This window comes from Canis lupus, chromosome 8, assembly GCF_011100685.1.
Source record: "Canis lupus familiaris isolate Mischka breed German Shepherd chromosome 8, alternate assembly UU_Cfam_GSD_1.0, whole genome shotgun sequence".
Taxonomy (NCBI): Eukaryota; Metazoa; Chordata; class Mammalia; order Carnivora; family Canidae; genus Canis; species Canis lupus.
Window position 1 is genome coordinate 38,120,102 of NC_049229.1, and position 14,417 is coordinate 38,134,518.

Sequence of the window (14,417 nt, forward strand, 5' to 3'; positions counted from 1 at the left end):
ATAATTTTTCTAGCCCGTCTGCTAGCTCTAGATTTGTATTATGTATATTGTTTATTCTCTTGCCTTTCCTTGCTCTTGAACAAAAGGTCAAGGCCTCTAATTCTCAAGGTGAAAACTCTTCAGAATTCAGGGTGGTGACAAGCAAAGGGACATTCAATAGATACTTGTTTGTACGAATCATGAGCATCCGGCTGTCATTTGTCTGCAAATGGCAACTCCTAATTCTCTCATCTGCTAAAAATAACACTCACCTGAATACTTCAAAAGCATGTGGCTTTAGATAATATCATAAGTCATTTCTCTACTGTTTTCTTCCACTGGTTTAGGCCACTGCCCCCTTCTTGCCTATCTCTGCTTTCCTCCAGCCATTTCTATTCTTAGGTGGGTCACCACTTACTGGTTTGTACGGCTGATCTCTTCTCACTTTTCCTGGGATCACACAACGGCAACCAGTCACAAATGCCATACCTCACAGAGAGCCAGAAGACCTGATCTTTAGACTTTAGACCAAAGTCTAAAAGAGAAAACTTTTTGTTGACTGTTAAAGGATCAGCCAATGTGATAATTTAAAAAAAAGAAAAAAGAAAAGAAAATGTGAATTTGTCTCAAGAGATACAGCTATTGCTCATTTATCCTTCACTAATTCTATATTTTCAAAAAACTATCTGGAACATAATTAGCAGCAATGTTTTGTTATTTCTCTCCTTCTTGGCTGGGGACTGAGATTTGGAAGCAGTAGGAGTGATGATGGGGCCAGTCCCTGGTAGAGGTTGGGGTCATGGGCTTGGGCTGCTCCCCACAGGCCCTGAAATTTACAATCTCAAGAGCTGCCTTATGTCACATGTGACCAGACCAGGGTTGTCTCAACTGTCAGTGATGGGAACCAGCCAAACATGCCATCACTGTCTATCTTAGAGTATGCCCAAGCCTGAACTCAATAGCTTTCCTTTTCTAGAATTGATCAGTTTCAATTCAATAATTGTGTCTCCTTGCATCTATGCCAGAAAGTATCACCAGGACCCTCTGCTGTGATTTCCTGATGTGAAGAAAGCTGCAAGTCTGCAAAGACTCTCCTCCAACCTATCAGATGCTCCTGAAATCCCTATTAAGAGTTATTAGTTTGACATGATCATCTTTAAAATGTATACCCTCCTTGGGGTGGTGGGGGAGGATTTTAGGCTATCCATTCATTCAACAAATACCCACTTACTGAACACCCATTACTTCCAAGACACTCCTGGATCCTTTGTCTTTGCATGTAAGGAATTCAAGGTCCAGTTAGTTATTAGTTATTAATCACTTGTAGAACCTCACCTCAATGTGTGGGGAAAACAGAGAACTATAGATTTTGCTAAGGGAGCAGAGAAGGGGAAAGAAGGACACCATACTGAGCCAGAGAGGGGAAAGTGAGGTGAGGGGATCTCACCCAGAGAAATGAAATGTGTCTGACTACTCCGAAAGCCAAGACTGCCCAGGCCCTTACACTAAACAGACAGGCGGACAGCCGTAGTACACCCTTCCCCAGGTCTAGAAGAACACTTTTTAAAATAGCTCACAGAACTTCAAAAAGACCTTCAGAAATCCCCAAATATGAGAAAACACACTGGCTTTTATTTTGTTCCAAACTGCCGGGTACAGTAGAAATACTGAAATAAATTACCGAGCAAATCAGCCCTTTCCATGGTCTCATTTGCCCAAATCACTTGCCTCCCTCCCTTTACTCATGTTCTCACATTTTGAGGTCAATTTCCCCGCAGCGATGACCCAGGGGAATGAGACATTTTCCAAGCCTCAAGATTATTTGTTTATAATTTCCTCTCTTTACAGTCGTCGTTTTTGGCACAAGTTCCTTCCAGGCCTCAAATTCCCACCAAGGCCACCAGCAGCCATGTCCTGGGGCTTCACCAGCAGAACCAAAAATGCGCTTTTGCCCCCAGCCTTCCCAGAGGGCCAGTGAGAGTGAGCTTCATTCCTGCATTTCTTTTGTAGTGTACACCTCCCACCTCCCCATTCATATACATCTGTCAACCACCTGATCTTGTGTCCACATGACTTCCACTGCACAACCTCATTTTCCTTCTGACCAATGAGTGACAACTCCAGAGGACCATCCTTTTATCTTTAATTCCTCTTTTAGCACTTGGGCCTTTAACCTTTTGGTCTGGTAGAAACCCTAATGCCAACTACCCTTGGTGTCCTTGACTATGTGGTAGTTTAAACTCCTAAGGATCAATAGGTTCCAAGACAGACATGATGGTGTTAGTATCACACAAGAGTTGAGCAAGTGAGCCCCCGCCCCAGACCTGAAAAACAAACTACTGAATTATAAATGTGGCAAGGATACAAGAAAGGATATTAAATTATAAATTTTTATTACCTTCCCCTTCCCCTTCTTCCTGCTTCTACCACCCCACCCCTCCCACCTACCCCCACCCCCATGCTATGGAAGGGAGAAAATACCCTTGACTGCTCAGTTTTGACCTCCTCTCCAAAGCCCAAAGGAGAGCGCCACACAAGCCCTGGGCTTTCTTGTGTTGGCAAAAAGAAAACTAAAATATTTACAGAAGGTGTGCTGGTGACCAATGGAGGATAGGGACAAAGCTTCAAGGCTCTTGGTAGGCCCTGAAAAATCCTGAAATGAATTTAAGAAGCAGTGCTATGGTTTATGATTTGAATCCCCCTTTGGTGTCTTTATCTTTCACTTCTGGTCAGAATGGTTTACAAGAAAAGCATCCGCAAAACTAAGAGTAAGAACTCAAAGCCTCGGGGTGCCTGGGTGGCTCAGTCAGTTAAGCAACTGCCTTCAGCTCGAGTCATGATCCTGAGTCCTGGGATAGAGCCCCACCTTGGGCTCCCTGCTCCATGGGAAGTCAGCTTCTCCCTCTGCCCCTGCTCATGATCTCTCTCTTTCTCTCTCTGCCAAATAGTAAATAAGATCCTAAAAAAAAAAAAAAAAAATCAAAAGAATTCAAAGCCTCAGATTGCTAATCCACTGACCCAGTTGACCTGAGGCACCAAGCCTTGTACAAAGCTTCCTTTTAGCTTTGAGTGACAGTGTGTATCACATTCAGTGCATCCCTCTACTACCCGTGAACCTGTCCTTAGCAAAACTGGCTAGCCATGCACTGTACATTGCTGATAAGCATTCCCAAAACCCTATTTTTATTTTTAGATGGTTTGAGGACAAATAGTTGGGGAAAAACATGTGAACAAGGACATAAAAGTGGTAGATGTTACCTTAGACAAATGGAGAAAATACTTAACAATAAACTTACAAGATGGTCTCACAGCTATTTGTTGCAGAAAGGCTCCAAGAACTGCTTTATCTCAGATTGTCATACATACATCCTCTTTTGATCATAATTAACCAGAAAATCTTAATATTTCTGGACAGTTGTAAAGAACTAAAACATAGGAGTGCCTGGGTGGCTCAGTTGGTTAAGTGTCTGCCTTCAGCTCAGGTCATGATCCCAAGGTCCTGGGATGGAACTCCACCTCCTGCTCCCTGCTCAGTGGAGAGTCTGCTTCTCCCTCTCTCTGCACCCACCCCGTCTCATGCTCTCTCTGTCTCAGATAAATAAATAATCTTTTTTAAAAACAAGTAAAAAATAAAACTATAAAACTATTCCCTATTTTGTTGGGGATACTAGACTACAATAAATGAAATAAATAAAGGGGAAAACAACACCAGTACCTAAAATTCTAGGCTTCCAAAAAACAGAGGCAGATAACTAAACATAATCTAGGACAACAACCATGTGCAAAAATATAAAACAGAGAAAAATTGTTTAATATTCTCCAAACGATCTTATAATACTTTGGTAGAGGAGTTATTGAGAGCAGAAACACATACTCTATCTGTTAGGCTGGTTTATTTCACTATGCCTAGATTTTGTCAATAAAGGGCCATATTTGGAACCAATTCACTGCTGTTGTCTTTACAGCTCATACACTTGTTTTGGTTGACAACTAATACATTTAGGCAGATTCCAGCATCCTCAAATGCACAATATTTTCTCGGTACCTTTGAAAAGCAAGTATAGGTAAAGCATTACTGGCTCCTCATAATTCTGTGGAGAAGACGAGCTATGCCACACAAGTTTATAATCCTCCACTGCAGCAAGCACCAAATGTGCATCCTCATAAAAATCTAAGCTCAGCCCTACACCCTCAAATAAATCTGGAGAAGCCTAAGACAAAACCAGAGAGTGAACCTAGAAGCAATGGGAGAATGTGACAAGAGACAATCCAGATGACATTTAATGTAATCTATGTAGAAACATTGATAATCACAACATGATAACAACTGATGAGCACCCAAATATCCATTATTTTTCTGACTTAGGTGTTCATGGTAACAAAGTATGGGGGGTAAAAATTATTCTTGGGGCAGCCAAATACTTTGGGTACATCCTTACACATGTAGCATCAGCTCTGGGGCTGAGATCCTATTCTGTTTCATTGATTCTTTTTTTTTTTTTTTTTTTTTTTTGTTTCATTGATTCTTGTGCTGGTGCAATGCTTCTTTGATTAGTATAACTTTATAATACATGTTAATGTATATTAACATGGTTATCCTGTAATTTTTTTTAATGATTAGCTATTCTTATCAATTTCATTTTCCATAAAACTACTGCAATCACTCTGTTGCGTTCTCAGTTCAAAAATCTTATTGGAATTACTTATTGGAATTAGCCCCCGTGGCTCAGCGGTTTAGTGCCACCTTCAGCCCGGGGCGTGATCCTGGAGACCCAGGGTCAAGTCCCATGTCAGGCTCCCTGCATGGAGCCTGCTTCTCCTTCTGCCTCTCTCTCTCTCTCTCTCTCTCTCTCCCCCTCTGTGTGTGTGTGTATCATGAATAAATAAATAAAATCTTTTTAAAAAAAGTATTCTCAATAAATATTTTTACATATGAAATGTAGAATTTTATCTCCTACTATCAGACATTATATCCTCAATATTTTACCTCATTTCTCAATATTCTTTAAAAGCTTACATTTTGGAGTGCCTGGGTGGTACAGTCGGTTGAGCTTCTGGAATCTTGGTTTCAGCTCAGATCTGATCTCAGGGTCGTGAGATCGAGTCCTGCATCAGGTTCTGTGGTCACTGTAGAGACTGCTTAAGATTCTCTCTCCCTCTCCCTCTACCCATTCCCCCAAGCTCTATCTCCTTCTAGGATAAATTAATAAGTCTTTAAAAAAAATAAAATAAAAAGTTACATTGTAAGGTTATTCCATATCTGAAAAGGATCAATCCCCAATTACTGAACTTTTAGGTTGTTTCCAACTGTTAGCAATTATAAATACTTTGGTGATTAATTGTCTTATATGGATATATTGTTATTCCTGGGGATACACAGTAGAAATAAAATTGCTGAATCAGAGACAGACCCATGTTTAGGCATTTGATCTGTACTGACAAATGACTCGCCAGAAAACTTGAACCAATTTACATTTCCTCCATCAGGTATGAGTGCTCATGTTTTCATGTACTCACCAGTATGGTGCCATTCTCTTCATCTATGTCAGTTTGATAGGCCAGAGATTATATCCTGTTTAACTTGAACATTTTTGCTCCAATATTCATTGCCCCTTAATTTATTTGTAAATTGTACATATTCTTTATTTCTTTTCTTTTCTTTTGAATAATTATTCTTATTGGGCAGCCCGGGTGGCTCAGCAGTTTAGCGCCACCGTCAGCTCAGGGCATGATCCTGGAGTCCCGGGATGGAGTCTGGGGTCAGGCTCCCTGCATGGAGCCTGTTTCTCCCTCTGCCTGTTTCTCTGCCTCTCTTTCTCTCTGTGTCTCTCATGAATAAATACATAAAATCTTTTTAAAAAATTATTCTTATTGATTAGAATGCACCTTATGTATCAAAGATAACCTTCTTCAACCTCCATATATCATGACCATTTTTCCCAATATACTTAAACCTTTCTTTCGTTTTTAAAAATCGAATATATTGATCATTTTCTTTATGGTATTCTTCACTTGCTGTTTTATTTCCAAATAGTAACCAACTGTGTAAATACAATATATTGAATACTTCGTCTTTTTCCACTGCCTTTTATATACTAAATCCTTACACATGTAGCATCAGCTCTGGGGCTGAGATCCTATTCTGTTTCACTGATTCTTGTGCTGGTGCAATGCATCTTTGATTAGCATAACTTTATAATACATGTTAATGTATATTAACATGGTTATCCTGTAATTTTTTTAATGATTAGCTATTTTTATCAATTTCATTTTCCATAAAACTACTGCAATCACTCTGTTGCGTTCTCAGTTCAAAAATCTTATTGGAATTACTTTAATTTTTTTTTAACTTTATCCACTCATTCATGAGAGACACAGAGAGAGAGGGGGGCAGAAAGAGAGGCAGAGGGAGAAGCAGGCTCCACGCAGGGAGCCTGATGCAGGACTCGATCCCAGGTCTCCAGGATCACGCCCTGGGCCCAAGGCAGGTGCTAAACCGCTAAGCCACCAGGGTCACCCTACTTTAAAATTATTAAACAGAGCATCTTTATAATACAGAGCTTCCCACCTAAATCCATGAGTGTTTCTTCTCCATGTGCTTTTTTTATGTGGCTGAACAGGGTGGTCAGAAAGGTCTTGCACATTACCAGACACTTTATAGTTTGTGTTGTCATTGTGAAAAGGGTACCTTCCATCATATTTTCTAACTCGTTTATAGCTGGGTACCTGATACAATTTTTATGGGCCTAATAATTCTCTGAAAATTCTTCACCGGAACATGCTATTCCACTTTTATCATCACCCCAGTGCTTGTATTTCCACAGTGACTATTTCTAGACAAAAGGGGGAGTGCCGTCATATACAAAGTGCCGCATTTCCGTGTTGTAGGTCAGACATGGCCAAAAAGATTATATCTGTAGCATTCTGTAAACTTTGTTTTTCCCACATATTACTTCATCTAACATCCACCACACCTGTCTAAAGTGGATGGGACACTCTAGAGTAATCGAGGTATCATTAGTCTCATCTTAAAGATAAGGAAACAGAGGCTCAGCTCTGAATCAGCCTCCTGAAGAGCGTGATTAAAACGCAGACGCCTGGGTCCCACCCCACACCTAGTTCTTCAAAATCTTAGGGGCCTGGTGTGAAACCAGGGAATCTGTGGTTTTAACCAGCTCCCCCTGGTGGCCGCCATGAAGCATTTCCATCACGGAGTCCAAAGGCTAAAATTTTACATTTCTGCCTCCACCCTAGGCATTTATTCCACAATACCTCAATGCAAGCTTAATAATTGTGAGGTTTTTAAAAGCAATTTATAAAGAAGCTGGCATTTTTTAACGAAGCTCTTTATAGAGGGGATCCTGCAAAAAGCCTGCTCTGGTTTGCCACAACAAGCCCCTGTGTGCAGGCTTCACCTACAATTCAGTCATGTCTTCCCAAGGTCCTAATTAAAAGACAGCTCCCCTGAACCCTGTGGCTAATGCCAAGCTGCCTGGAGACCATGGCTTCCACAGCCCCAGTGAACCTCAGGACACCTTGGCAGTGGTTCTGCCCTATACTGGCCTAGAATCTGGCAGCCCTGTGGCTGGTAAGAGTTGCCTGGAAAAGTGGCAGGGTGCTCCAAGCACAGAGACCACCCAGCAGAGCCCCATTGCCATGGCATCCTCTCACAGCAGGTGGCCAGCTCCAGTGGAGGCCGGCATTGCTGGGGACCCCATCCTGCCACTTAGCGTCCAGAAGAGCTTATGACGATCCTTTGAGAAATGCCAAAGATTCATCTACAGAAAATAGGTGTCTCAGAGAAAACTTTCAGTTTGGGTAGAGCTTGATGCACTTTGTAGTCACTCAACCATTATTTATGGAGTTACATGGCAGGCCCATGCTAAACTCCATGACGTGAGAGTAAATAACACACAGCACAGTATGGCCCGGGCACAGTATGGCCTGGTGAGCAAGGCCCGGTGAGGCTTAATGTATTTGGGGGGAATCAAGAAAAAGTTATGGAAGTGAGTTTTATGGTTGTGAATGTTTTCCAGACACACAAGTGTGGAGAAAGCATTCCAGCAGAATTTCTTTTTCCAGTATTCCAGAGGGAACAGCTTAAGCGAAGGCATCATGAGTATAATAGATTACAAAAAGTTTGGATCATCGGAGGGTAAAAAAATAAAAGAGAGGGTAAACCAGGGCCAGATTACAAGGACTTTGTATACTCTTAGAAGGTATTTGAAGTTTATCTTGGAGATCTTTGGGAGCCACAGCTGCATGAACTCCGGTGGCAGTAAGGAAAGCACAGCAGATGAGCCTGGAGAACCGGAGGTGGATTAGGAGGCCTTGGCAATTGACAAGGCTGGGAGTTAGGGGTCACCAGGGGACAGCTACAAGAATGGTAAAGAGGACCCAGGTTCCTGAGCTATCTAGCAGGTAGAATTGTCAAGATGTGCAGACCAAATGAATGTTGTGGAAGGAAAAATGAGGCCAAGCAGAACTCTGAAATTCCAGGGTGTGGACGTCATGGAATCATGACTTTTTTTAAATTCCTTGAAAACTCTTGACAGGAACACACTATTAGTGTATTCATCCCCAGTCAGCTCCAAGAGTCCTAGAATTAAACAAGCTCTTCCCTCTTCTCCTCCTCCTCCGTCTCTTCCATCATCAAACAAGTACTGACAAGGGCAGACTTTTCCAGAACACCCACCCCACACCCAGAGCCAAGACAACTCCATTCCCACAAGCTCTGTTCTCAAAGTATTGTTCTTTTTTTTTTAAGATTTTATTTATTTATTCATGAGAGACACAGAGAGGGAGGCAAGACACGGGCAGAGGGAGAAGCAGGCTCCCCACAGGGAACCAGATGAGAGAGTCAATCCAGGGACTCCAGAATCATGCCCTGAGCCGAAGGCAGATGCTCAACCACTGAGCCACCCATGTGTCCCTCAAAAGTATTGTTCTTTAAGAAGCCGTTTGTTCAGTGATGCCACCTTATATTTGTGAAAGCTGCTCTGTACAAAATCGTCATACTCCTGCTCTCTTTTGCTCCTCAAATTTCCAATGAGAAAATCAAGACTTAGAAAAGCTATGGCTTGCTCAAGCTCCCAGAGTTCATTTACAGTGAGTCCACAGTTCCATCCAGTTCTTCTGCCTTAAAATCCGGGGCAGTTACAACTTGAAATAACTACAAACCAAATCCCCTGTCAAGAGAAAGAAATGTGACCAGGGATGGAAAATGCAGGGCAAATATGTGGTACCCTGTTCACATGGGGTTCTCCTTATTGTAGGACACATATACAGACCTAACCAAAAAAAAAAAAAAAAAAAAGTCCTCAATTTGGAGTCCTTCTTTTTAAAAAAAAAAATATATTTTATTTATTTATTCATGAGACAGAGAGACAGAGAGGCAGAGACACAGGCCGAGGGAGGAGCAGGCTCCATGTAGGGAGCTCCACACGGGACTCGATCCCCAGTCTCCAGGATCAGGCCCTGGGCCGCAGGCGGCGCTAAACCACTGGGTCACCCAGGCTGCCCTTGGAGTCCTTCCTAACAGATTCTCAGGTCGCCTGTTTGGTTTTCTCCTCAGTCTGTGTTCTGCAGAACAAGACCTCATACCACACATCAAATAAAAGACCTCCCCAGGCAACTTTATTTGGGGGCGGAGCGAGGGGTGGGGTGGGGAGAGGGTGGAAGGGGAGGGAGAGTCTGCTGCTCAGCAAGTAAGAAGCATTCCTTGCAAAAAAGGGGAAAGAGCTGGCTGGGGTGGGCTGGTGTAGATGGGTACAAAAGGTTTCAAGCTGCATGAAGAAGATCATATCTGTTGGAAGTTTGAAACCCATCAGGAAGGAATTCATCACCACTGATATTTAGGCAAATGTATTGTGTATTTCTAGCTTCATAGTTTTCTAACCTACCTTAATTTGGAGAAAATCTCAGATGCTTCTGAGCTGGTTCCTTATAAAATGAACATGCACATTGTGAGGCTTCAACCAGGTCACAAACACACACAAGCAGCTCCTAAGAGTGGCCGGTGAAGCTAGGTAAGTCACTGCCCCAGATGGGCTCTTCCAGAAACGAGGAAAAACAGGTCAGTTCAGAGAAGAAAAGATCAGTGGGTGACCCTGAAGACGTCCAGTCAGCTAAGCATGATGAGAGTCAGAATCGAAAATTTTCACTTAAACTCTCCATTTCTTACAGCCCCCTAGACGTGGACAAACTGTTGCAATGATTACCCCCAGATTTTGAACGGCTTAGAGTTTTTATTCCCCCTTAGGGTAAACATGATTTGTTTACTTTCCAGGTGAGAGAGACCTACTGGCTTGCCCAACCTCTCACCAAATGAGTCACAAAGCAGGAACTTGGATTCAGACATGAACAAAAATTACCTGAAGCTTAGATATAAGGCCAAGAGCATGAAACTGTCCTTTTGCTGCCATGTTGGGGTGCCCTTCCCCCCAGGGATCAATAATCTAGGGGAATGTACCTTTGGTTGATCCTGCTGTTAACTAGAAAGAAGCTTAGACTTTCTGAAGGTGCATGTTAACTTGTAAATCTTGTCAGATAGACACGCAAAGAATTCCTGTTTAGTAGAAAAGAGAACACTGAAGGTTATCTTTCCCATAGGACAACAACTAGTTTCCCACTGAATCTAGTCATTCCATCCTAACATTTTGCTTTTTAAGTACCTGTACATGTCAATTCTTCAAAATGCTCCTTGTACAAGATCTGTCATCTTACCGCTTCTCTCACCAATGAGTCAATAAATCTTTGACCTATCTTCACCCTATGCTCACCTGAGAACACGTTTTCAACTTGCTTAAAACTCTATTTCTTGCTATGTATATAATCTAGTGTTTCTTCCTCCAAAATAGCACCTGTACGGCATTGCATGCAGGCACCTCGTCGAATGTGCCTCATCCAACCTCCCAAATAGAGTACACTCCACATAAGCCATGCAGACAGCTGGCTAGGTGCTGGGGATGGAAGGGCGGCTTCCTCCCAACTGACCTGGCATTCCCACTATTTCAGTTCTTTGGATTCATCATGTCGACCTCAAAAGACTGCTCTTGGAACACGAGATGGCCAGCCCATCAGCTAGCAAGCGAGGGACTCTGGATCAGTTTCCTGGTGCTTCTGATGGGCTGGGCTGCTGGTCAGAGCTGGCTTCCCAGGAACGATCCACACTTCCTCATCCAGGTTTGCAAATGACACACACAGGGGCAGACGCGAGGTGACTGAAATGCCGAGGGGAGTAGGCTCAGAGCCCGACTGGGACATTTTCTTTCTGGGTGAAACTCACTGATCCTTTAAGAGAGCAAACCCCTGACTTAGACTTCATTAGCACCCCATCCAGCTCACAAAATTAACCACTCCCATCTGCCCAAAGGAACACAAGGAAGCAAAGAGTTTAATGGATCTAAAGAAGGCCCTCGTTTTACATCTTAACAGGTCACTGACAACTCCTCACACTTTACTGAGAGAACCAACTGAGCCATTAGCAGGTCATTTGGCCTGCTCTCTTTAAAACCCCTCTAAGCTCGGTAAACAACTCTAATAGCTCCAAGAATAGTTGGTGATCTGGGATTTTAGCCTGACCACGGCCTGCCAACAGATCTGCTGGCTGCAGGTGCTTCCTAGCAGTTAGTGCCTTGCAGGGAGCTTCAAGCTGCAGCTTGGCACATTTTGAAGGACTTTCTTCCCTCTGAACTGCCCCTGGTGTTCCACTTGTGTACCATGTGTTCAACATCAACCACATATACCAGGGATCCGGCTGTGGCCTGCGCAGGATAGGAAATATGGAGATTCTGTCCTCAAGGGTCTTCCTATCCAGTGGGAGATATAAGACTCGGATGTAAGTAGCTATCATGTAGGGTAGAGAGTGACCAGTAATTCACAAACATTATGAATTTTTGTACCAGCTATGTGCCCTGGCTGTTCAGTGGAGAGCCTGCCATTACTTCAGGTTCGGAAGCATTTGGTGAAGGAGGGAAGGTAATAATTGCTCAGCACTTACTGTGGACCAGGCTGTGTGTCAGTCATTTTCTCACTTAATTTGCTTTTCACAAGTGCTCTCTTTGATAGGTGATGTTATCTCCATTTTTAACAAATAAGAATGGAGGGGCTCAGCGATGTTAGGTGACTTTCCCAAGATCACTCAGATGGTGAATAGCAAAGATAGGTATTGAACACAGAACCATCTGACTTAAAAGATCCTGCTCTTTCAACCTCACTACATTTGCTGTTAGCATTTTAGGGCACACCTACCTTCTGTGCTGTCATGACTGATTTGTTTCCAAATTGAGGAACTTTGTAGGATACAGGTTGGCAATAAGGCATCCCCTGCTACTTTAAGATATGGATTCACAAAGCCATCTGCACTCTCGACAGTGTATGATTAATGCTTGGATCTATCCCTTGGTATTCCCTAGCGTCATCTGTGCGATCTGCTTATCTGCCTTCCAGTAAAATGGGAGACTAACAGGGCAGAGAAGAGAGAAGAACAGTGATTTCCAGGGACAGAGGTACAAGCTCCCTTAGGATCCTTCCACCAGGGCTGTCCAAATACACAGAACACACAGCCACTACCCAGCAAAGCTGAAAGCCAGCAAGATTTCCACCTGAAAAATGCCATCCTCCCTCCTCCCACCATTTTGCCTTGGTACAGGAAATTACTTCAATTCCTTCTCTTTTACTTTCTTTTTTTTTTTTAAGAGTTTATTTATTTATTCATGAGAGACACTGAGAGAGAGGCAGAGACACAGGCAGAGGGAGAAGCAGGCTCCCCACTGAGCAGGGAGCCCCAGGAAGGATTCATCCCAGGTCCTGGGGGTCATGCCATCAGCCGAAGGCAGATGCTCAACCACTGAGCCACCCAGGTGTCCTTCTCTTTTACTTTCTTCAGGAAAAAGAATTGGGGACTTTCACAGCTTAACAAAGCCTTCAGAAAAAAATCAAAATTAGTGAGTCAGGGCAGCCAGACCCTGCATGCTCACCTATTCCTGCCCACATCCCCCAGTAAACCCTGAGTGACTCACAGCCATGAAGCTCCAGCAGAGAGTGTGTTTGTGTGTGTGTGTGTGTAGCACATGCACACACAAGCAGCAGTGCCCCTGCACGTTCCCACCCCCACCGGCACACACGCACGTGCACACACGCACAGTAATACAGTGATGTCCCTACTGTGTGCCCCCACACTCCTCCACGCTGCCCCGGCATAGTGTTTGCTACATGTCACGGTGCCCAGGCTCTGCCCATGAACCGCTCGTCCCTGCACTCCATGACAGGAGGAATCACATCTGGTGTTTCTACTCCCAATACTGAGTGTGCTCCAGGAACTCAATAAAGCCTTGAGTTAGGGAAGGACAGACTGAAGCGAAGACTGCCCAGAGCCTCCTCCCACAGCCCAGCCTCACTGGGCCTGCACTCCCCCGGGCCTGGTGTAAGTTCCGGCTGTCAAAGCTGCCAAGGGAGAGAAGAGTGAAGCTGACGGGAGAGCAGGCCAGAGGGAAAGGCCCCAGAGCTCCTATGACAAAGGTCAGAGCCATTGCTCAGGAATATCCACAGTGCCCAAAGGGCCGTGAGGATGACTCGCATCTGCAGCTCGCTCCACAGATGGCCCTGGGCCTGTAGGTCGTGGGAGGCTCCAGGAGGGTCTCCAGAACAGCTGCCCCTGACCTGTGTGTACTGGGCTCACCAGAGGCCGGAAATTCCATGTTGTAATGGTTGGATTTTTTCCCTTCATTCCTGATCCATGACTAGGTAGTGAATTGGTCATTAAAGAAACCATTTAGGCAGATTTCGGGAACATCTGACTGGGTTCTGAGCATGTAGGAAGGGGAAAATAAAACAAGACAAAGCTCTGGGCCACACAGTCTCACCTTCATTTCCATTGCTTGCCTGACATGTGAAAGGAAACAAAAATGTTTGGATGCCCCTCTTCTGTCAGCATTGTCAGCAGCGGTGCACGGAGCTGGGTTCACCACTTGAAAACACACATTTGGAAGCTCCTCTGAGTGGCCGCAGCCATGTTATCAGGCTGAACACATGTTGATCTGGGTAGATTAGAGAAATCGTTCCTGGTGTCTAGGGAGACAGCACTTCTAAACAAGTGTTTTTCAGAGAATGAGCCATTGAGATGTACTTAGCATACATGTAGCCCAGGGTCCTGGAAACAAAAGTCAAATCAGTACCAAATCAGCGAGGCTCAGCAACAGGCTGAAGAATGGGGCGGGCAGCGGGCATGTGTGAGAGAGGCCGTGATAAAGGTTACTGAGCAGTGGATCTTTCTTTCCTGCACAGCCAACAGTTGGAAGAACCAAAATTATCTTTACGCTGCACTTGCACATTTTTTGATCAAGTAGGGGGAAGAAAATCACATTCTCCCTCACATTTTACTTCCTTTTTCTAAAAAGAGATTAAATGGAGCTTGGGGGGTGGGGGGCGGTGGGATT

The 14,417-nt window shown here is 43.9% G+C and overlaps 1 protein-coding gene across 1 annotated transcript in view; it reads left to right on the plus strand.

Moving 5' to 3' along the window:
* The window catches only part of RHOJ (ras homolog family member J), a 76,928-nt gene that overhangs the window by 40,176 nt on the left and 22,335 nt on the right, over positions 1-14,417 (plus strand). The gene's annotated exons all lie outside the window — the stretch shown is intronic.